The 22,290-nt window shown below is 44.9% G+C and overlaps 1 long non-coding RNA gene across 1 annotated transcript; it reads right to left on the reverse strand.

The window, feature by feature from the left end:
• Nucleotides 1-8,762: 8,762 nt before the first annotated feature.
• On the reverse strand, nucleotides 8,763-9,519 carry LOC309523920. The gene is made up of 2 exons (XR_014215685.1): nucleotides 9,173-9,519; nucleotides 8,763-8,887 (listed from the first exon to the last, which is right to left on the reverse strand). It is a non-coding gene; the product is annotated as an uncharacterized lncRNA (long non-coding RNA).
• Between the last annotated feature and the right edge of the window lie 12,771 nt (nucleotides 9,520-22,290).

The raw sequence follows: 22,290 nt of genomic DNA on the forward strand, positions 1-22,290 counted from the left end.
GTTGTATCCAGCTAAATCATCCTCAAATTAGACCCAGTGAAATTAATGGAGCCAAATTAGTCATGCCCACTGATTTCAATGGACCTATGCTGAGTATACCTGACCTTGGAAACCACCCATTGTTTGAGAGTTTTGGGACAGGGCCAGAGCTCCTGGTAATTGGGGCTGGCCTCAGATCTCCTGCCTGTTTCCATCTCCTTTTGTTAAAACTTTGTTTTGAAGGCTGGGTGAGGCCTCAGGGCCCTGGCCTCATAACTTCCTCAGAGGCCTAAAAAGAAAAAGAACAGCAACTACCAATGTGCCCACTAGTGCTCCCTATAGTGCCTGCAAAAAAGGATCTCAGTAAATATATATTTTGTGATATGCCATGTCCCCATGACAGCCATTTTGTGACTGGCACCCACAACACTTTTTCAGATTTCTTGGTAGAGGTCATATCCACACTACTCTTTTAAAGCACTATCATGCTGCTTTAACAGTCAAGGAGAATCCTGGGAACTGTAGTTTATTAAGGGTGCTGGGAACTGCAGCTCTCTGAGGGCGATGCCTTTAGCAGTTTCCAGGATTCTTTGGAGGAAGACATAGAATCATAGAATCATAGAATCATAGAATCATAGAGTTGGAAGAGACCACAAGGGCCATCGAGTCCAACCCCCTGCCAAGCAGGAAACACCATCAGAGCACTCCTGACATATGGTTGTCAAGCCTCTGCTTAAAGACCTCCAAAGTAGGAGACTCCACCACACTCCTTGGCAGCAAATTCCACTGTCGAACAGCTCTTACTGTCAGGAAGTTCTTCCTAATGTTTAGGTGGAATCTTCTTTCTTGTAGTTTGGATCCATTGCTCCGTGTCCGCTTCTCCGGAGCAGCAGAAAACAACCTTTCTCCCTCCTCTATGTGACATCCTTTTATATATTTGAACATGGCTATCATATCACCCCTTAACCTCCTCTTCTCCAGGCTAAACATGCCCAACTCCCTTAGCCGTTCCTCATAAGGCATCGTTTCCAGGCCTTTGACCATTTTGGTTGCCCTCCTCTGGACACGTTCCAGTTTGTCAGTGTCCTTCTTGAATTGTGGTGCCCAGAACTGGACACAGTACTCCAGGTGTGGTCTGACCAGAGCAGAATACAGTGGCACTATTACTTCCCTTGATCTAGATGCTATACTCCTATTGATGCAGCCCAGAATTGCATTGGCTTTTTTAGCTGCCGCGTCACACTGTTGGCTCATGTCAAGTTTGTGGTCAACCAAGACTCCTAGATCCTTTTCACATGTACTGCTCTCAAGCCAGGTGTCACCCATCTTGTATTTGTGCCTCTCATTTTTTTTGCCCAAGTGCAATACTTTACATTTCTCCCTGTTAAAATTCATCTTGTTTATTTTTGCCAGTTCTCTAATCTGTCAAGGTCGTTTTGAAGTGTGATCCTGTCCTCTGGGGTGTTAGCCACCCCTCCCAGTTTGGTGTCATCTGCAAATTTGATCAGGATGCCCTTGAGTCCATCATCCAAGTCGTTGATAAAGATGTTGAATAAGACTGGGCCCAAGACAGAACCCTGTGGCACCCCACTAGTCACTCTTCTCCAGGATGAAGAGGAACCATTGATGAGCACCCTTTGGGTTCGGTCAGTCAGCCAGTTACAAATCCACTGAGTGGTAGCATAGTCAAGACCGCATTTTACCAGCTTCTTTACAAGAATATCATGGGGCACCTTGTCAAATGCCTTGCTGAAATCAAGGTAGGCTACATCCACTGCGTTCCCTTCATCTACCAGGCTTGTAATTCTGTCAAAAAACGAGATCAGGTTAGTCTGACATGACTTATTTTTCAGAAATCCATGCTGACTATTGGTGATCACAGCATTCCTTTCTAGGTGCTCACAGACTGTTTGCTTAATGATCTGCTCCAGAATCTTCCCTGCTATTGATGTCAGACTGACTGGGCGGTAATTATTTGGCTCCTCTCTTTTCCCCTTTTTGAAAATAGGGACAACATTTGCCCTCCTCCAGTCTGCCAGGACTTCGCCTGTTCTCCAGGAATTCTCAAAGATGACTGCCAGTGGTTCTGAGATCACATCTGCCAGTTCTTTTAATACTCTTGGATGCAGTTCATCTGGCCCTGGAGACTTGAATACATCTAACCATGATGCTTAAAGTCTTGTAAGAGTGCTTTAAACGTTTGGTGTGGATTTGACCAGAGGCACCCTGAGAAAAGCCTTTGATGCTGAAGTGAGTGCAAGAGACAACAGATGTGGGAGAAAGGAATTATTTAGGTACACGGGTCCCAAGACGTTTGGGACTTTATAAGAAAGGGGAGGAACTAGTGCCCTCCATCAGTTGTTGGGAGTACATTCCTGAACTTTGGCTGGAACTGATGGTAGTTGAAATGTCCACCAACTTATTGGGGGGGGGTTGTCACAGGCTCCCCATCCCTGTGTTAAAACTGGCACCTCATGTTGATCCTGGAAGCGGACACGTAGGGCTGCTGCAACCCCCCCCCCAGCTCAGAAGCACGTTGCTTTATAAACAAAACTTTCCTTTCATTCTGTTATCGTTAGGCTTTAAAAATTCAGATTGAAATTGGAATGAAGGAAATACTGCCTCAAGTTTTTGCAGGAATAAACTATGTAAAATATTGTCCTTGAGGCAGAATATTTGCCTTGATTGTGTAATGAAGCAGTCAGCCTTCAGTTGGCAGCTTTATATCACAGCGGTTGCTCGTCTCCCTTCCTCCTGCCCTTGGTTTTATTTGACAGCCATGTTCTTCCAAGCCAAACTCTGTCTTAAACATGTATTTATGGTGTGATCAGCTTTGGACTCCTCATAATAAAGAAGCGTTAGGAACATGTCACCGAGCAACTGCTGGCAAAAAGGAATAGCAATGAACTTAAATGTTTTAAGTGAACCTACTGCCACCTCCTTCTGAGTATAGAGTTCAGCTCCATTGCCATCATCATAGCGCCCAATTCTGTCTTTCCTTGGTTCTCCCCCCCCCCCTTCGCAGAGCTGAAGCAGAAGGGGCAGAAAGCCCAACACGGATCCTAGGTTAGGGGTGTGTGACTTCCAAGACAAGCTGAATTGTACCTTCTGTATGAATTATGCAAGTTGACCTAATTGGGCTCCCTTAAAGGTAGTTTCAAAAGAGAGAAAATCTACCAACTGAAAAAAATCTACTCCCTCTAACAGCAAGCTCAAATGGCGAGTGCCCACAGATTTGATGCCAAAGCAGGGAGCCAATGAGAAATAGGGGTGAGGTATCAGCATTCTTGGGGGAATCCTGAAGTTTGCAGATTTTTTTTATTAAAAAAATTTAACCTCCCCTAATAAGGTAAAGGTAAAGGTACCCCTGCCCGAACGGGCCAGTCTTGACAGACTGTGGGGTTTGTGCGCCCATCTCACATTTATTGGCCGGGGGCCAGCGCTGTCCGGGGACACTTCCGGGTCACGTGGCCAGCGTGACATCGCTGCTCTGGCGAGCCAGAGCCGCACACGGAACGCCGTTTACCTTCCCGCTGGTAAGCGGTACCTATTTATCTACTTGCACCCGGGGGTGCTTTCGAACTGCTAGGTGGGCAGGCGCTGGGACCGAACAGCGGGAGCGCACCCCGCCGCGGGGATTCGAACCGCCGACCTTTCGATCGGCAAGCCCTAGGCGTTGAGGCTTTAGCCCACAGCGCCACCCGCGTCCCTCTAATAGGCAACCACTAAAAACAATGAAAAATACAATTATAAATACAACACTTCTAGGTTCAGGTAGGTAGCTGTGATGGTCTGACACAGTTGAAATAAATAAAAAGATAAAACTTGGTTGGTCTCTAAGGTGCTACTGGACAATTTTTATTTATTTATAAAAACAACAAAGCAACAAAAGCAATCAATCTGGACATGTCAGCCTGGTTCTGGAGTCCAGGCGAGTTGGCTGTCAGTTCAAGTAGCCCAAAAGCGGGTGCGTGATCCAGAAACAAGCTGCTGCAAAGTTCCAGAGCTACAGACCAGGACTAGAAGAGCACAGTTGTTTCCAAGCATGAGTAACAATACAAGCCAGAAGCAGATGCCCCTTATTCCAGAGTGAAGGTGCTCAGAGGCTAGGGCTTTATAATAGGGCCCGGCAGTCGGAAACTGGCCCTTGGGAGTCAGCTGACGGAATAATGAACAGGTTGGTATTGCAGTCTAGGTGTGCTTGCAGCGCAGAACTTGCCAGGCTTGTAGGAGGAAGAGAACATTTGTTGGTGCAGGAGGTGAAGATCCTGGAGCCTGCCTTTAATTTGGAAGTTAAGGACTTTGGCTGGGTACAGAAGAGCATGGGAGGCCAATGAAAAGATTTGAAGAGTAGTTCTTTTTTCTGTACCCTCTTTTGCCCTCTGCGCCTGGATAAGGTGGGATTTCATTATGTGCTTTATGGGAACACTGCTACTCTCCTCACTCACCACGGAACACTGGTTCTGATTGACCATTAAACATTAACCTTAGCTGTCCATTCAAACTGTATTTCATTCTTCTACTTTGCTTGACTTATTGCTGGACTTGTTTCAGCAGGGATGCAGGAAGCGTGGCTCCTCCCTCCCCCTCCTCCTCCTCCTCCTCCTATGTAAAGACTTACCATTGCTCTTTAACATTTATCTGTTGAACTCTGCTAGTCAGGGAAAAATGCTTGCAATGGGGGCTGGGAACATTTTGCAGCTTTGCAAGCTACACTGGGGTCATGTGGGTTGGTGCGTTGCAGGCAAGTTGCACATGCAACACTCATACTTTCTTCAAATGCACAAGCTCATAATATTTATTTATGCCTTGAAGGAGCCTGTTGATGATGGATATGGCTTCTCTCAGGACAGCCGAAGGAATCACAGGAAATATGCCATGGATGCAGATCCCTAGCATCTCCAGAAAGGACTGGGGATGTCTCCTTTCTGAAACCCTGGAGAGCTTCTGCCAGTCAGTGTAAACAAGACTGAGCTAGATAGACCCAATTGTCTGACTCTGTATAGGCAGCTTTCTGTGTTTCTCATTTCCTCTTTGGATGTGTAGCTAGAAAATGGTCTGAAAGTATCTGATAGCTATGCAGCAGGCTTTCCTAAACTGAAAGGACCACACAGCTCCCATCATCCTTGAACACTGGCCTGGCAGGTTGGGCTGATGTGAAGCTGCCCTATACTGAGTCCAGACCATGGTTCCATCTAACTCAGTATCATCTATGCTGCCTGGCCATGGCCCTTCTGGAATGAGATTGTCACCCCTCTTTTATTGTCCATCCCGGGTCACCCAGCCACTGCCACAGCATCTTTCCTCTTGGCAGATCAAGATGAGCAAGTGACAGCAGAGGTTGCAAGCTTTTTAGCTGGGGCAATTAGAATAAGACCCATTCTTTGACTACTGATTCAAAACCCTAAAATGTATTTTATAGAATTGACTTTTATTTCTATTCTTCGTATATCGTATTGTTTTATTGCTATGGCCGATGGCTGACACAAATAAAGATTCATTCATTCATTCAACAGGGTACTCTCCCAGCTCTGGAGATGGTGGTGAGTTATATCACTCCATGGTTGTGGAAGTGCTACCTAGACTTCCCATGAAGAACATAAAAATTTCCTTCATGTATCAGACAGGGTTCATCTACACTTTCGCTTGACGCATATTTTGAACTTATTGTGTACCAATTACTTCGCTCAAGGTTGATCCAGTTCAACATCCTGTTTCTCATAGTGAGTGGCCAAATGCCTCTGGAAACTTACAAAAATGGAATGATAGCGATGGTTCCCCCCCTTGTTTCCATCATCTGATATTTAAGCTACGTATGCAGGATACGTTTAAAGCGCTCCCCAATCCTGGGAACTATCAAATCTTTATCAGTAAGTTCAAGGCCCTTGATTGAACATAATAAATCACTCAAAACTCTAAAAACAGAAGCATACCACCCAGCCTTCCACACTACAATACTAACAAACAATAGCATGTTACAAGGAGGAAGCAAATTGCTATACAAATTTATAATTTGGCTTGAAACTTAGTACCCAGCTTTCTTTCCTCCCCACAATCATAGTTTTGGTCATTTTGGCAGTCAACCATATGAGATTTGGGCCATTCCCTTTTAATGGGCAGAACTGCAACTGGGGAGCTGGCTTGATCAAATATGATTAGATGAATTTGGGATTGGAGGCTGTTGTATACTTTACAGAGCTACAATTCCCAGCACCCTTAGCAAACTATAGTTCCCAAGCTTCTTTTAGGGGGAGGGAATGTGTTTTCAATCTGCTTTAAATGTGTGTTGTGAATGTGACTTCTAAGAGAGACTGCCTATATAGATGGAGGTTCTAATAAGCTCTCATAGGTGATAGGCCTTGAATGACTTGTTTCCCATTCATAGCATGGTATGGAAAGAGCCATCTAAACTAGCTGTTAATCTTGAAAATAAAATACTGTAAATAAGCACTCATGGAATTTAGATAATTAAATATGAAATATGCTCCCACCAGCCTGCCATCCGTAATCTGCTCAAATGGGTTTCTAAACCTGGAGAAATCACAGCGCCAAAGACAGGCATTGTAAATCCTGCCTACTTGTTATTGGATGACATTATTACTCCTTGACCCTCAATCATCAAGGCAGTTCAGAAATGTTCTTTTATCAGAATCCCATCTTTTTATCATTTGCTATCTTTCATTTCTGAGATTCAGGATCTGAGCAAAATACATAATTTTCCAACCCCCCCCCCCCAATTCCTCTCGAAGAGGTATCCTACAGGACAGTTGCCAAATTGGATTTTCTATTCCCATTGCAGAACTCTTGCAGTTAATAAATGTGATTAGTATAACAGTGGGAGATTGACTGTCCTGTCAAATCTTAATAAATGTATTATCTCTCCACTGGCAAGTTATAGCAGTAGCTTTGCGCGGTTGCTGCTGTTATGGCTGTCATCATTACTGTTAAAATCCCCATGTTTTTTTCTTTTTCTATTAAATAACCCATTCAAATATCTGAGTGCCCCCCATCATATCACATGTACTGCTGAAACATTACTGGCAGGGAGAGGGCAGGCAGGCTAAATATTAATGGCTTTATGATTGTGAACAAAAAGGTTTGATCATATGTACTTTGAATAGGGTAGGATAAGTTTGGTTCCCTTTTTGCTGGGGACCAACACAAATCCTGACCTTGCTTGCAGATTGGATCATAACTCCCATTAAGATTATGCACTTCGCTGGATTTCGCAATGCCATTTCAGTGTACAAAAAGTGCACACAATGTATTTTATAATTAAAAAATGCATATAAAACGTGTATTTTAAGCAATAAAATGCATTGACAAGTTTTGAAAATATGTGTGTCAGGGAACTGACATCGGAGCTAGAGGCGGAGGGAAGGCTCTCAAATGATGCTGGAGAAGGGCCCAGCAGGGAGAGAGGCAGCTCCGCAGATGGGGAAGCAAATCAGCGCAACACCAGGGTTATAGAGGGGCTGATGGGAGAATTGGCGAGAGGACTCTAGGACTCTTCACCGGACACCAGCGGGGAGAGCACGGGTCCTCCGCTGCCCACGCCCACCCTGCGCAGAATACTTCTGCGCAGAGAGAGTAGGAGACTGGGTGTAAAACAACTTTTATGTTGGAAAAGATTTAAGAAACGCCCACTGACGGATTCTGCTAGCGACTGAGGCAGCCACGAAGTGAAGGGCTGCCCAGACTGAAAGGTTTAGCAAGGCAACAAAGCCTGGAGAGGCGGCAACTTACGCACGAGCAACCCAAACACATTACAATGTGTTTTAGAGGAAATGCACACAACAGTGTGTATAATAAATACACACAATCCAGATGGGTATGGCTCTTGTAATGGTGTCTTGGGTTTCTGAATGTGCCCAGGGGCCTAGCAAGGTTGGGGACTTCGTTGCTGTGTTATTAGCAAGGGAGGGTCCTGGTTGTGTGCGGGTCCTGGGACTTCCCCCATAGGGGTTAAGTGGTGGGGGGAGTAGCTAAAGCCCTGGCCATAGCCCCTGGATCACGCCAGGCTGTTTTAGCCAATCCCCAGAGGGTGGCGTGATCCCAGGGGCTTTAAAAGGTGGCAGTGTGATGCAGGTAGGGGCAATTGTGTCTCGCTGCCAAACACCCTCCCTCCCTCCCTCCCTCCCTCCCTCCCTTGAATTAGATAGTTTCATCTGGCCTTGCTTTGGTTTGGGTCGCCTGTTTTGGAACCGGGGCTGGGTAGGAATTTTTTTCCATTTGGCAAATTGGCTCTAGCCACTTGGTTTTTGCCTACCCCTTAGCAATCATCACAACTTGTAAGGTGGCGGTTAGGCATTGGCTCAGTTGGATTGTGGGGAGGGGAGGTGTGGCCATTACCTGCCCCTCCAGGAACTGGGTATTCTGTTAAAGGAACCTGGGGGTCCTGGATCTCGTCCAAAGCCCGCTTGAGGAGCTAGGGCAGGGGTCTGCAACCTTTAAGACAAAAAGAGCCACTTGGACCTGTTTCCGAAGAAAAAACAACAACTGGGAGCCGCAAAACCATTGCGACATTTAAAACAAATATAACACTGTGAACGGCTTACTGTGCTTGACTATTTCCTGAGCGGCTACAAAACTAGCATATGTTGTGGAATTTGCAGACTTCACCCAATTCTTGAAATTATTTTTGCTCCTATCAACCTTCCTCATAAGTTCTGCAATGGCTTTTCGTCTCTCATCTCCATCTGGATATTTTTCAGCAAAGGCTGTGTGTTTATTGTGGAAATGTCTTGCAATATTTGACTTTTTGTTGTTTGCAAATTTCTCACCATATATTAAGCATACTGGTAAACCAGTCTTGTCAGTAGAGAAGGCAAATGATTCTGTCCATGTATCATTAAACATTCTGTTTTCTTCAGAAATTTTTCTTTTCTTGCCTTTATCCATGGCTGGCCTATCGGGGGTCCAAAAGAGGGACGTGACTAGAAATCAGAGGGCCCCATAGCAAAATTTGCTATGTCCAATAATCAATGCCCCAAAATGCCATAGAAAATTAATCAGGGCCCCAGTGTACCATAAATCATAATCAGTGCCTGATGTAAATAATAATTAATAATGAGGGCCCAATGTCATCCTCGTCATTTTAAAATAACTTTTTTGACACTTTTTTATTATTTTTTTGTTTGACCCCTCAGAATTACTCCTCCTCATAGAAATAAACGTTAAATTAACAAGTTACCTTTTTTTGAGTGTGTGTTCTTCACTCCCCTTCAAAACAGTGACCAGCTTACATGCCCCCTTTCAATGCAGCCTGCTTACAGCCCTCAACCAAAATGGCCGCTCCCGCGACTCCCACGTGCGCCCACAAAGATGGCGCCAACGATTTTCCCTTATCGGTGCCCTTTAAAGAAATGGCCGCCGCAGCTTCAACCCACGCCTAGAGGAGGCTAGAGAGGGAGAAAAGCGGGGGGGGGGGGGGAGGAAAGCAGCGAGGACGGCAGAGAAGGACTGCCGGGAGTGGAATCCCACACACCGCGAGGGGAAGGAAGGGAGAGGGTGCGAGCTGGAACGGGGCAAAGAGGGCGGTCCCCGGTCGTGCCTGGCCTTAAATGGGCTAGGCCACGCCTCCCCGGCCACGCCTCCCCGGCCCCGCCGATTGGCGGGCAGGGTTGCAGGGACGCCCGGGGATTCCCCTGTTCTCGCGGGGGCAAAAGGCCAGCCCCCGCGAGTGGAGTGTGGGAGGGGTTAGCTCGCAACCCCGTCTCCTCTCTAGCTCGGAAATGGCTTTGCGGAAAATGCGCCTCCTCCCCTCGCCTCCGCCCCGGAGCTGCGGCAAAGGCGTTAAAGAGCCGCATGCGGCTCCGGAGCCGCAGGTTGCCGACCCCTGAGCTAGGGCATGCCAGGACCACAGGAACCCCAGGGTGAGTTTTGGTTGGTCCGCATTGATGTTGTTGCCTTGTTTGGTTGGACCCATTGGACTGCCACCCAGAGAGGTGGAGCCAGTTATAGTCGGGAGTCAATGCCTAAGCCAATACCGCTCACATGATTGTAATTTAATAAAGCTGTGGCCAAAATTTGCCCCAAAAGATAAAACTAAAATATGTGTCCGAGTGAAGTTATTATCGGGAGTGAGGCGCAACGAAGTCCATTTTGTTCACTTTTGTTCCACAGTGGTCATTAAGATGTCCTTGGAAGCCCACAAGGAAGCACTGGGGAGACAGCCTGTTTTATTCCCCAGCACCTGATATCCAGAGCTATACTATTTCTGTATGTAGAGGATACATTAAGTAGTATCCAGAAGTTGTTGGACTCCAGTTCCCATTAGCTCCAGCCAGTATGGCCAATGACAGTTGTAGTCCAGCAACATCTGGGAGGTACCAGGTTCCCCATCCCTGACTAGTATCCATGGACAGAGCTATCCCAGCCTTTGCCAACTTGGTGCCCTCCACATGCTCTGCACCTCAACTCCCTTCACCCCCAGGCAACATATGCCTCCTGGGGCTGATGAGAGTTGTAGTCCAAAATATCTAGAGAGTACTGAAGTCTCAGTGACCCTCTTGACTAATCCAGAGCACAGGGACCTGTGGCTTTCCAGACATTGTTGGACTCCCACTCCATTAATCCGCAGCCAGCATGGCCAATGGTCAGAGACAATGGGAGCTGCAATGCAGAAAGCACTGGAGAGACATAGATTCCCTTTGCCTGGCCTTGTCCTATTTGGAAAAGTGCCATCTAGGCTGGGGGCCATTACTATTCCAGCAGAGCTTATCTCGTGTTGCATGAGAAAGAAATGAATGTTTGGGAGATCCAGGTCATGATAACTCTTATTCTTGCCCCAGGTGACCATGGGCAAAGGGTGGGAAAGGGCTTCTTAATGCACATTCCTAAGCTAGAACATTTCCACACAAAGAGATAAAGAAGCTTGCCATATGTTAGCTAAACAAAGAAGAAAAGAACTAGCATGGCCTCGGCAACTTAAGATGTTCCTTAGCTTTATTTTTTAATAATTTTAAATAACCTGATGCAACAGGACATATCAGTCAGCAGGATTGTTGCTGGCCACACATTTGCACCAGTAAACAATGCAAAATGGTATGTCAGTTTTATCCCCCAAAGAGCTCATTATCCTCTACCACAAAAGTGGTTATCAGATTTACTGGAAGTGAGAATAGACCATTACTGAAGCACTACGTCCTCATTTAACGTCTCCCTTTCCTATAGGTCATGGACATATTTTCAGAACATAACTGTTTCAGATATTTAGTTTTCGAAATTAACTACAGCTGCAGGATCAAAGAATTTTTAAAAGTTAGTTCTAAAACCAACCTACATCTTATGTCATGTTATGTTATTATGTACTTACACTTAGATGTTGATATGAAACTTTGAATTGATAAGTCACAGGTTTTATTTTTCTTAAAAAAATTGACATTATAGTTTCATTACAATTCTGGTCTAAAAAAAAAAGGATATTGTTGAGCTTGAAAATGTTTAGAAATAAGCAGCCAAAATGATCAGAGGGGTGGAGCCACTCCCCGATGAGGAGGGGCTACACTATTTGAGGCTTTTCAGTTAGAAAACATAGTGAGTAAGGAGGAACATGAAGTAGGTGTACAAAATTATGTGTAGGGATAAGAAAGCAGATAGGGAGACATTTTTCTTCCTCATTCAGTGAAGCAGGATGCTGGAAGATTTGGGCTAGGCAAAAAATTAGTTCATACAGTGCAGAGTGGAGTTATGGAGTTTGCATCCACACAACTATAAGATGGCCACCAACCTAGACGGCTTTCAAAAGGGATTATAGAAATACATGGAAGACAAAGCTATCAACAGCCTATTAGACGTGAAGGTTATGTTCTTCCTCTATGGCAGTGTTTCCAAAGCTTGGGTCTCCAGCTGCTTTTGGACCACAATTCCCATCATCCCTGACTAGCTAGGTCCTGCTAGCTCGGAATTATGGGAGCTGTAGTCCAAAAACAGATGGAGACCCAAAGTTTGGAAAACCCTGTCCTACTGTATGTCTCTGAATGCCAGTTGCTGGGAATCACAAGGAGCTGAGGGTGCTCTTGCACTCCAGACTTGCTTTGGGGGCTTCCAGTAGGCATCTGGTTGGGATGCTGGCAGAACAGGATGCTGGACTAGACGGGCCTTTGACCTGATCTAGTAGGGCTCTTATAATAAAAGAGGGGCAGACATCAGAATTTTTTTTGACTGGACAGCCCAAGGTCATCACAGTTTTGCAGTGCAGGTAAGCCATTAAAAGTGGCTAGGGGAATAAATGCCCAGAGAGTATGTGCTCTGCATGGGGGCAGAGGACCTTCCTCAGTGGGCAGTTGTGGGTAATTTGGGGCATGATGGGAAGAGTGCAGGCTACGAGCAACTGAAGGGACCTATGCTGAGCCCAGCTGGGTGCTCAAACAAATGGGCTTCAGCATTCTTCACACAGTGCATAGTTAAACAAGAACTAGTGATGGTGAGCAAGTCTGGTGGAAGTCTTTCAAAGACAATTAGACAAATGCATGGTGGATATAATAATAATAATAATAATAATAATAATAATAATAATAATAATAATAATAATAATAATAATATTTTATTTATACCCCGCCCTCCCCAGCCAAGGCCGGGTTCAGAGATATGGTAATGAAGGGCTACTAACCCTGATAGATTTGTTCTTCCTTTCCTGTCGGAGGTAGTATGTATTTCAAGTTGTGTTAATTATCATTAAGGACCAGACAGGAGTATTATAAAACACAGAACTTTATTTGAACAAGCTTTCTTTAACTCCACCTCTCTCTGTTTTGAAATTATATAGATAATTGTGATAATAATTTTATTTTGCTAAAGTTATAAACTGAAAGATACATCAATGTATGTGGAGCTAAGTAAGAGGATTAAGGTAGCAGTCAGGGTGCAGGACTAAATGGGCCTTTGGCCCAATCCAGGAGAGCCCTTTTTATATTCTTAGAAAGTTCAGGTTTGAACTGATCAGGGGCAAAGTCCAGAGCAGGTCTTTGAGTGAATAACAAGGGAAGTTAGGTAGCCTTGCGCTTATGTTTAAAATGAATGTCATCACAGCTCTTCCAAACTGTGAAATAGAGTTTAGACCTTATGAACTAGGAATGGCATCTGATCCCTTTTTGTCGACCGCAAAGCTGTGACCCTTAAACTGGTGTAAAACCAATACAAGTTTTGACTATAGAAAGATTTCAAATGCATCATGAAGAATGACACATATACAGAAATGAACCTGAGTAAGTTTTCGGAGTAGCCAAAAGAGGTCGGAAGGTGTTCAATTAAAAAAGAGAAGAAAAGCTGCTTGCTTGCAATCTCTGTACTGTTTGCTCAAAGGTTAATCCACTGCAGTCTGTTGGTGTAATATAAATGTGTCGGAGGAAATGTGTTGAGATCCTGGAGGTGGTAGAATGAGATGGCATTTTTGAAAGGAAGAAAAAGGGTCTTGTGGAAGCTGGCGATGAAATAAATGAGACAAAGAACGCAGTTTATTTACCTAACACTGAGGTGCATGTGAGGGCTGCAAAGAGGATTTTAAAAATGCTTTTATGCTACAGCACCACAGCAGCAGCCATTTTCTTTACTTCTGAGCAATATTGTGCTTCTTTACCTTATGAGTTGTTGAATTTAAAAACATCCCCTCCTTAAACACAGTTGCTGGTCTAATTAACAGAATGATGAAAAGCCCTACCGTCTGCTGGAAGCAATATAATTAGCAAGACATTTCTGTCTCCCCACCCCCTTTTAAAATTTAAAAACCCTCTATGACAGAAACAGATATTAAGGGCCAAAGTGAATATTTCCTTCGAGGTGGAAGAGTGTATCTGGGTATTAAATTTCTCCCCCCCCCATTTGCTTGTACAGATCCCCAGGCAGTCCATCTGGGCCAAGCAACCTAAAGCGTTTTGATTTTTAATTATCTCTTTAATCTACTCCTTTGATATTAACTCATTTTATACTTCTCTATGCTCCTCTAAGAAAGGACAAATGTTATGTTTATTCAAAACCTGCTTGATCTGGGAGGCATCAGGGTAAGAGGAAGTATACAAATTTGTGTAACAGTCTGCAAAAGCTGCACCGACGCCTCTCTAGGTGGATCCCAGGCCCTTTCTTCCTTCATTGACCAAATTCCCCTCTCCTTCTTACACAACACACAACAATGCCCATTGGAGGTTGGGATGAAAACCGGGTTCATTCTACTTCCTTAGAGGAATGAGGTCTAATAGTTATTCAGGGTCCTGCTGGCTGGAAGACATGGACCTGCCACCATCCTATCTTGATGATGTGTCCCTGCAGTACCTCTCTGCCTCTCCAGCCTTGCAGAGGCCAAAGATTGATGAGCATCCCTCTAGTGGTGATACCTGGAGTGGCGGGTGGGATATTCGATATCTCAGGGGGCAGAAATCTAAGGTGAGCCAGCAGCCTGGCACCGGAAGAGCGATGGACAGAGCCAGAAGCCAAGATCAAAGAATAACCAATGATACAGGAAGACTACGTTGCTCAAATCAGCCTCAACTGGCATGGGAAGCCCCTTTGTTCTCCTTCCTGCCCAGGATGACCCAGTGGTCAACCTTTGTGGGTGGAACCAGCCCAGGGCGGGAAGCTAGGTCCGTCAGTGACTCAATAAGTCACCCGATGGAGAAACTGCAAACAGATCCAGCAACATCTCATAGAATATTGCTTAGGATACTTGAAGGGTTTTTCTTTTTTCCATGGAAAGATTCAGCTTCAATTTACTGTAACCTCTTTTTATTCATTCAAATTCATATTTGCTGCCTGAGGAGGCAAAGAGCAATCCAAGATACACGCAGCCGGGGGACTAAAATAGGAGTGTTAGAAACAAATACTGCTCTGTTCCCAAACACTGAATATATTAACTAACTCTCTGATTCCCCCCAACCCAGCAAGCTTGACAGTTTGCCCTCCACCTCAAAGCTCGCACTAACTTCGGTTCTGTTTGGATGCAGCCAGGAAGCAGGGCGGTTTCATTCTGGATGCAGGAATGCCCTTCATTCTCGGGGAAAAACGATGTCTGTGCCCGCACTGCAGAGAAATCAGTTCTCCAAAAGACGGCTGTAGGTGTCACTGTTTCTCTAGCAGAGTATCCCTCGGCTGCTCTGCAGTGTTCATTAAACTCGCCTTTAGATTCTTCTTGCTTTCCCCCCTGCAATGGGAACAAATGTGTTTCCCAAAGATGGAATCAGCTTGCTTGACAAGAGCATTTGCCTGCAGGAAAACAGCAGACCCTCTCCGCTCCGCTCCCCTCCTTTGCTTTGCAATCCTCCCAGACTTTCGCTGCTTTCGCAATCAATTATTCCCTCTCTGGAGCTTCTGTCCTGCCAGAAGAACTTTGGAAGCTACTGTTAACTCCCGCCCCCCGCAAAAAACCCAACCCCATTGTTGCAAGCAAACAAATAAATAAATCTCACCGCGCTACCTGTTAGATAGGAAACTATTTTCAGTCTCTAAAATGATGTCTATTATTTTCCAAATACCATTGGATGGCTCCTGGGAAGGATGCATTTGGCAAGTGTAGAGACGCTCCTGACTGGCACCGCAACACCTCCTCTCTCCAATCTGGGGGAGTGCTCAAGCCTTGAACAATTTGCGATCAGGTTACCTGAAAGACAGTCTGTCTCTGTGCAGACTTGTAAGATAGAAAATTCTATCATGCCCTACAAACTGGAAAATGGGGATTTTCTGCTGTTGCCCCTGTAGGGTGGAACGTCCTTCCCTGCGCCATATGCGAAGCAGGAACAATCAGTTGCTTCAAACATCTTGAAAAACCCATATTTTCTGCCTATGCTTTTCCTGCCCCATTAGACCAAACCCTGTTCTTATTTGTTTGAATTCCCCAACTACCTGTTTTTATCGGGTTTTATACAGCTCTTCCATTAGTTTTAAGCTGCATTTTTGTTTTAATTGTATTGTTTATTGTTTTACATTGTGCACTGCTTAAATATTTTAAAAATCATAAGCAGTTTATAAGGTAAAGGGTAAAGGGACCCCTGACCATTAGGTCCAGTCGCGGACAACTCTGAGGTTGCGGTGCTCATCTCGCTTTATTGGCCGAGGGAGCCGGTGTACAGCTTCCGGGTCATGTGGCCAGCATGACTAAGCCGCTTCTGGCGAACCAGAGCAGCGCACGGAAACGCCATTTACCTTCCCGCCGGAGCGGTACCTATTTATCTACTTGTACTTTGACGTGCTTTCAAACTGCTAGGTTGGCAGCAGCAGGGACCAAGCAATGGGAGCTCATCCCGTTGTGGGGATTTGAACCGCTGACCTTCTGATCGGCAAGTCCTAGGCTCTGTGGTTTAACCCACAGTGCCACCCGCGTCCCACAAGCAGTTTATAGATGCCTTTAAATGAATAAAGATGACAGGATGAAGCTTGTCCATGCTCTACTTTTCACACTTAACGTTCCTGGTTGCCCTTCTCACCCAATATGAAGCTCTTCAGGAATGCGAAAGGATAGGCACCAAAACCCAATATCCTGTGTCCTATCTGTGCTTGAGGCTGGTCAACTGTTGGTGACTGTTCTAGAGTGGGGGGGGCAGCATCTTGACATTCAAGCAGAAAGCAGCAGTAGCTGAACCAGACCTGGAACGGGCTGTGTGTGTATACGTGCTTGTGCAGTCCTGCCACCTAGAACCAGGCACCGGCTTCACAGATGGGAACAGAGCAACCCACCCTGTCAGAGCATGTGCTTGCAATCTAGGCAGTCTCGCAGGACAAGAGTCTCATGATGGAGCATGCCTTTGAAAGTGTGGTGGGAGGGAAGGGGACTTTTGCTGTGGCATCTTGATTCCTTCTGTCCATTCTTGAAATTCATGCCTTGCTCCTGGACTTCTGAATTGTCCCTCTGAAGCACTGTGTCTGCTGCTGAGCCTGTACCGTTGCTTGCCTGAATAAAGATCTCTATCTTACTTATGGGTAAGACCCTCTGTCTGCATGTGATAGGTGGGAACCCTTGCTGTAACTTGGTTTCTATTAGGTCTCTCTACTATGTTTCTTAACCTGTAGGCTTCTTGATTCACGTTCTACTGATCTTATCTCTGTCTGCTTTGAGTGTCCCATGTTGAGACAGAAAAGGGGGATTAAAAACAACTTTTGTACACACACACACACACACACACACACCACAAATTGCTGCAGCTACTCAACATTGCTTTGTGTGTCTTCCCTCCTCTCCCTGGTTCTGATGCTAGGCTGAAGTAGCAGGCTGTCTGTGTTTTTGAAATGTGATAGTCAAATATCGTCTGCAGACACTTCTGTAGATTGCTGCTCCTACCCGAGTGCAGTTCTCGAAAGCAGATTGAACAACTCTTAGATGAGACTTCATACCATATTCTTAGAAGAAGAAAAAAATAAACTCAGGCTATAGCTGGGGGTGTAGAACAGATCTACTGTGACTCACGATCAATGCTGAGATGACAAGTCCTGATTTATAGACACCTTATTTCGTGTGTGTGCATTTTTTTTAATAAAAAAGAACAGCTTGACTTGTGCTGGACAGTCAGAGTGAGAGAAAGCATTTCATTAGATGATGAAACCCATTTTACAGAAGCTGTAAACTTTGATGGTGGTTTAATGGCATTTTTTTATGCCTGCGGAATTTGCCAACCTAAAGGTGGTGTTTTTTTTTAAAAGGGGGAAATCACCTGCTTGAAAATATTATTCACTAGCCACCTTGCAAGCAGAATTGCTAGGGAGTTCTAATTAAATAACAATACTAATAGTAAAGGTAAAGGGACCCCTGACCATTAGGTCCAGTTGCGGACGACTCTGGGGTTGCAGTGCTCATCTCGCTTTATTGGCCGAGGGAGCCAGCATGACTAAGCCGCTTCTGGCAAACCAGAGCAGCACACGGAAATGCTGTTTACCTTCCCGCCGGAGCAGTACCTATTTATCTACTTGCACTTTGAAGTGCTTTCGAACTGCTAGGTTGGCAGGAGCTGGGACCGAGCAACGGGAGCTCACCCCATCACGGGGATTCAAATCGCCAACTTTTGATTGGCAAGTCCTAGGCTCTGTGGTTTAACCCACAGCGCCACCTGCATCCCTAACAATACTAATACTCAGTGCAGAATTGAAACCAATAAGTGAAGGTCTGAAAGGTTCAGTCCACCATCTCAGTTCAAAATAGAGTCTGACAGTATCCAAACATAACCAAAATCAGCAACCAGGAACTGCTACTGCAAACCGGGCCACAGTATCTTCAGTAGTGTTCAAATCAGTGTAGCTTGGAATGATTCAGTCCACCATCTCAATTCAAAATGGTGTCTCATAATACCCCAATATAGTCCCAAACCTACTCCTTCATCTCAGAAATTGTCATGCCAAACAGGGCAATGACATCTTTAGAAGTGAACAAATCAGTACAGTTTGGAATGGTTCTTTCAAAACTGGATGGTTTCCAAACATGGATGAAAAGTGACTCCTTCATCTTGGGAACCTTCTTGCCATGTTTGGTGGTAATATTTCAAGAGGCATCTGCATGCATAGAGAACATACTTTGGTTTCTCTTCAGATCGTATAAATCTTTCACCTTTCACTGAATGCATAGAGAATGGATGGACAGACAGACAGACAGGCAGGTGGACAAACAGCTCTCCAAAACATACAGTAGGTTTATTTATTTATTATAACATTACTTATATAGTGTCAGCAATGTAAATGGAAGTTTACCAAGTAACGTAAGCAAAAAGTGCAGATGCTTGCCCTAAGGAGCTCACAATCAGCTTACAATCGGTGGAAAGAGGAGGAAATGCAGATGAGGAGAAAAGGCAAATAAGTGTTGGGATTCATTCTGCACAGAAACATGTTTGTACCTTTAAGAACAGTTTTTGTGAGCTCTGGGCTAATTGGTTGCAGCTGGCCATGGCTACAAAAGGAGAAAAGCTGCAGTTTGAACTCTGCCTGCAGGAAAAACACCCACAAGATTTGCTGTTTGTTGTTTTGTAATAGTCCTTATTTAAGTTTGGTTTTACACCGGTCTCATGGTGTCACAGTCTTCTGTCATCTGCCACCAGTGGAAAATCCCCCCCTAACAATAAGAACCAAAGGTAAGGAATTGCTGGAGGCAGGGAACAATGGGAGTAGAAAGGGAAATGAGAGACGAATGTTAGCAAATGTGGCATCATGTACTTTAAGCCCGGGGCCGTGCATATTTCCTTGGAAGATAGCCTCTGAGGTCCAGATCTTGTTGTATTCACGAGCAAGTGGTAGCCAGGTGAGAGTGTAGAGCTCTCCATTCTGCATAAAAACAAGCACCCAACTGCTTCAATAAGGCCTGGATTAGCATCACACACATATGGCAATGTGCATCCTGCCTCTGTACCAACTAAAGTCACATTCACACCATATATTTTAAATACATGGCTTCTCCCAAGAATCCTGGGAACTGAAGTCTGTTAAGGGTGGTGGGAATTGTAGATAAAGTAGAATTCCTGAAGGTCATAATCTTTAAATGTGTAGTTGGATGTGACCCTTGCGTACGGAAGGCTTCTTATGCATGTGGATTTACTATGTCAGATGGGTGTGACTGTAGGCTCCTCGGTTTTGTCTTGCTAGGGCAAGTACTTTACTCTGCAAACCAGCAGTGCCCTTGAACTGATCCCTGCAAGATGATGATTGTCAGGAGGTGACCAGAGTAATGATGGGCTTAATCTCAAGTGAACATGGCTGTGCATAGGATTGCAAATGTATATTTTTGGTTCAGATGGGGGAACTAGGAATAAAGAGTTAAGCTACTGAATATGTGGCCGGCTTGCACCAAAACTGTTTATAAGACAACTGATCCTGACCACATACTGCAAGTTATAAAAGGCAGAACCTGTGACTGACAAGCACAGGAAGCTCGCCAGCAATCCTTTCCCATTACATATGTTTTCTGTTTTCCAAGCATCACCTGAAATACAACCTGCCACATTGGCAGCCTGAAGTGAATTGAACCTGGTGTCTTTCCTTCATTCACCACTCAGGTGCTGTCTCTGGTGACAGATGGAATCAGATGGCCCAAGACATATGGGGCAAGTGCTTGGTCGATCACAAGAGATTTCACAGCGAAGATGCTTTCCCAGCTTCATCCAGGTCCTTTTATATACAGCAACAGCCTGCAGGGAAAAAACACACAAGCCCCAATATAGCACCAAGATGTGGATATCTCCCTGCATGTTCTCCCCCTGGTCCAAGATGTCCTCTAAATCAATGGCTTTTTACTCTGAGGATGGGGAGTCAGCACCCTGGGTCAGGACAAAACATGACGGTCTGCCTGAAGTTAGTCACTGAAGGGAACACAAAACATATTTTGATGCTCACAAAGAAATACAAGGTGAAGGAGGCTTTCAGGTAGGAAAACAAATGCAATCATGCAATTCCTAGAAAATAATACTTTCACACCTGTGTAAATGGGTGCGGACCTTTTGGGAGGGGTCACACTGGTGGATTACTGGCTTTGTGTTCAGAAAGGCCCAGGTTTAATCTTCAGGTTCAATCTGCCTTGCATTCTGAGGCTGGACTGGAATGTCATCCACCCTGGAGAGGTGCTGCCAGTCAGTGTAGATAATACTGCGCTAGATGGGCCAGGGGTCTGACCTGGTATAAGGCAGCTTCCTGTGTTCCTATTTAAATCAACACTTTCTTAAGAACCACGAGGACTGGAATCTTAGCTTTGTTTTTAAGAAAAGCAATGCAGGAAGCATATCAGGTTAAGGAATGAAGGAGGATTTCCTGTCTGCAGGCCAGAGGGTTTATCCTTTACGGCTCTGAAATTCTTCACCAAGGAGTGAAATCTGGAGGAATTTTTTTGGAGAAAGAGGCTGAAAAGGCCTCACAGTGTGCTTCCAAATTTTGCTGGAGCTAGCTGATTGCTTGGAGCTGTCTGTGGTCCTGTAACATCAGAGCAGCATCGCTTTGCTGCCTCCTCCTTGGGATCAGGCATTGGACCAGACCATAACAAGAGGGCCTTCTGTGTGATGGCCCCCTGCTTATATAAGCCCCTCTCTTTGGAAATGTGCCTGCCCTCTTAACTGATGATCTTTTGTTGATGGTTCAAGACATATCTCGTCACATAGGGATTTTGGGGTGGAGGGTAGATTGTATAAGGGTTTAATAATGCTCACTACTGGCCTGTATTCATTTTTTGTACTGAGATTTTAACTATTTGTTATGTATGTTATATTGTGGTTGTGCATCGCCCTGGAATCTTGAGGAATGAAGGACATTTTATTCTAAAAATAAAATAACTAAAATAACTAAATGGAACAAATCTTTGGCCACGATAAAAGGAAAGTGTACTTTCTGACTTGAACATATCCAGAAGGCGCAACCTTTTGCTCTCTCCCTTTCTAATGCTTTGCTCCCCGAAACTAATTGCTCCCTTCAAAGAGCAATTATTTGCTTTTAAACTCCAGCCATGCATGATTACGGGGAGGAACATTCCATGCCCAAGTGACAGATTCTATTTGCCAAATGGAAACTGCTGTCCCAGCAGTTGATAAATTAAAGGATCAGAAGCAAATAGCCAAGCCAAGGTTTATAAATTACACACCCACCATGCACATACAGAGACACCCCACAACCCTCACTCACTTTTGTCTTCTGCTACTTGTACTGTGAGGCATATAGCATGTGGAAAAGAGGTCAGCTGAAGAACTGAACCCTCAGTGGTTTAGCAATGTTCTGCCCTGAGGGCTATTAATGCAAAATAAATTTTAGAGGTAAGACTAGAGAGAGATGACAGTACAACGGTAGTGTGCATGGAAAAGCCTTCAGGTTCAATCCCTGGCAGGGCCAACCCCTACCATTGGGCAGAGTGGGGCATCTCCCTTAGGCAGGAAGGAACCTCCTGACCTTGGGTGGAGGACACTATCCTATCACCAAACAGGGTTGATATAAGATTCAGCTGCCAACTCGTTGTATCCTGCACATTGAATAACAGGACACACCATTTTATCCTTTACCTCAGGCAGCAAGATGTCTTGGGCTAGTCCTGATCCCTGGCATCTTCAATTTAAAAGTAGCCAGGGATGGGTAAGATTTTTTTTTATCCCTGAGCCTCTAGAGAGATGTACCCAAACAGATTGCACATGGGTTGCATGGGCAGAAGAAGCCCCAACTGCCCTATACCACATAGTCTCAACTTCCATTGGCATATTTTGTTTCGTAGGTTTTATAGCCCTTCTCAGCCTCAGGCGGTGGCGAGATGGGGGGCAGAGGATAGGTGGCGGTACAGCATACTAGTGCATATCTTCTTTTAAAAAAAAAAGCACTGGTTATTTGTATCAGTTATTCCAAATGATTAACCACTGTGGACAAAATAAAAAAAATTCTTTCCAG

The sequence above is a fragment of the Podarcis vaucheri genome, assembly GCF_965113315.1.
Source record: "Podarcis vaucheri genome assembly, chromosome: Z".
NCBI lineage: Eukaryota > Metazoa > Chordata > Lepidosauria > Squamata > Lacertidae > Podarcis > Podarcis vaucheri.